This window comes from Nelumbo nucifera, chromosome 3 (genome assembly GCF_055504915.1).
Source record: "Nelumbo nucifera cultivar China Antique chromosome 3, China Antique-T2T, whole genome shotgun sequence".
Taxonomy (NCBI): domain Eukaryota; kingdom Viridiplantae; phylum Streptophyta; class Magnoliopsida; order Proteales; family Nelumbonaceae; genus Nelumbo; species Nelumbo nucifera.
Genome location: NC_142651.1, coordinates 65333966 through 65336322, shown reverse-complemented (window position 1 = coordinate 65336322; position 2357 = coordinate 65333966). Strand labels below are relative to the sequence as shown.

Sequence of the window (2357 nt, the reverse complement as noted above, 5' to 3'; positions counted from 1 at the left end):
CTCCATGAACTCCTCGCGCTGGGGCACAATCCTTAGCCCAAGGAGTGGGGGGCAATTGATGGAGGGTGATTTGACCCGACCTCCTAAGAAGGTGACACATGGACATGACTCAACGAAGCAACAACTCAGCATGATAGCCTGGCTACAACTGAGTAACGAGCTCGTAAAGTCCCCGCAGATCAACTCACTACATCACAGCTCACCACGGAACCCAGTATGCTGAAAGGGAACACTCTAAACTAAATTTGTCCTAGCTCGTGAGCTCAAATAATCAGCTTGCTCCAATACTTAGGCAAGAGGACTGCCCCGAAGGCAACCTCAGGCAGAACCACCTTGGGATACCTCCAGGAGCTCGCTACAAGGCAGCTCGCTATGGGATAGCTCACTACAAGGCAGCTCGCTATTGAGCGACGCGGCATTTTTCAGGAAGCTTCTTGTCTGATGAGACTATACCCGCCAGACTGCACCACGTCTCCTAACTGATGGCGCAGTTCCTGCCAACTCAATAGAGTGCACCCACGTCCCTCGACAGGTGGTGTTGTGTCTGTCCTTTCCGGGTCGTGTCTCTCATCTGATTGGGCAATACTTTGCAATGGTTACCTGCGCAGCCCTGGTAAATAACGACTGCAACAGAGGGCTAGTGGCGGTTACGCCCGATTTGACAAGAACATCTGTATTTAAAGGCCCTAGTGTCGAAGGGGTGAAGGTATCTTGAATTTAACTGATCTAGTGCTATCTGCACTCTTAGCTCTCTTCGCATCCTTTATAGCTCACTCAAGTGTTCTAACTTAAGCATCGGAGTATTCCCACCGGGCAAGTCCCCCGGGAATCCTTCACCTTCCTCTTCTCAGGTACCGTCCGTCACCAGCTAGGAGCCAGACATCCGCCAGCTAAGAGTGCCCGGATTGCACTGCATCAGGTAATTTAGAAGAAAACCCCACCTAGCCAACCATTAAAATTTAATCATCTGTGTTGGTTTATGTTTGGAATTATGCAAAAATGTCAAGCCAGATAATCTATAACCAAAACAACCTGAATTAGATGACGTTGCGCATTGAAAAACCCATTAATTGGGCACTTGCAATGTTTAATTGATGAAACGTGTTCAATTTTTTCCTTCAGTTCATAGTAAAACCCATTAAAAACTAATGTAAGCAACTCCTTTGAGCATGATCCTTAGAAAATTAAAGCCAAAAACTAATGTACAAAACAAAGAAAAGAAACTCCTTCTGTGAAAATATTATTCATGGTTAGAAGCTCATTAAACTCACCTTAACTTTTCAAAATGTACAGGGAGCCCTACATCAGTTGATATTAAATAGACTAACAGATGTTGGTAGATTAAGTATTTTACCGTTTGTCGTAAATGTAAAATAAAACTTTCATAAAATAAAACAACAAAAATATATCTCAAATATTTCTGTCTAAAAAGTTTTCTACCCATTTTACATATTTAAGTAAAAAGGGAGCTTCAAATAAAAAAAATAGAATACTTTTGATTCAAATCAAATTCATCTTGATGCTCCATATCTACTTGGACTGTTGCACAGCACAAAGGTGTATTGAATAAAAATTAGGTTAACATGCCTTTGCAGTTTAGGAAAATAAAAAGTATGTGGTTTCTTGAACTTTTTGAAAAGTTTTGATGAATTTAAGAGATGCTGAAAAGTCAACAATTTCCCTTTTTTTTTAACCCAAGAACATTCTTAAATTTCATTGTTTCCCCAAACAAAATCCCTCAAAAAATGAGGCCTCTAGATTGTTCTTAGTTAAAAGACAGATCGAAGTGCTACAACTTCAGTCATCCACGGAAAATTGAAGGGCCCGTCTGGTATATCTTTCCATATGGTGTTTCGACTGTTTATAAGCCAGGTAAACTGATTTTCGGTTTATTCCCGTTTGGTTCGTAGAAGATTTAGCTGCCACTCATTTTGGGCTAATTTTAGAAAGCTACAAATGAAGCTTTTTTACATCTTTTGCATTTTATTTTCACACGAAAAGATGTGATACTACCAAACTAACTTTGAACTAGTCAGATCTTCATATAAAAACCCAATGCATCTTTCAACTGTCAGAACTACCAGAAACTCTTCCCAAAAAGACGCACCACAGGCCCAAAGTTAAGAAGACAGATCAGAGTGTAGCAAATAAATTTAAGACAGATCAGAGGGATACAACTTCAAAGTCTTCAGTCATCCAATGAAAATACAGAAAAACTTTAAAATGGTTAGATTTGCAGGGGCTCTCAAAAGAGAGAAGAACCCTCCAAAAATTGGCGTATGCTGAATACAGCGAACACACGGTATTCTTTAGTAAAAGGCGAAAGAATAATTCGCTCTGTGCTCACCGCACGGCTG

The 2357-nt window shown here is 40.6% G+C and overlaps 1 non-coding gene across 1 annotated transcript; it reads right to left on the bottom strand.

Moving 5' to 3' along the window:
• Positions 1–2239: 2239 nt before the first annotated feature.
• LOC148801288 (U5 spliceosomal RNA) lies at positions 2240–2357 on the bottom strand. The gene has a single exon (XR_016084837.1). It is a non-coding gene; the product is annotated as a U5 spliceosomal RNA (small nuclear RNA).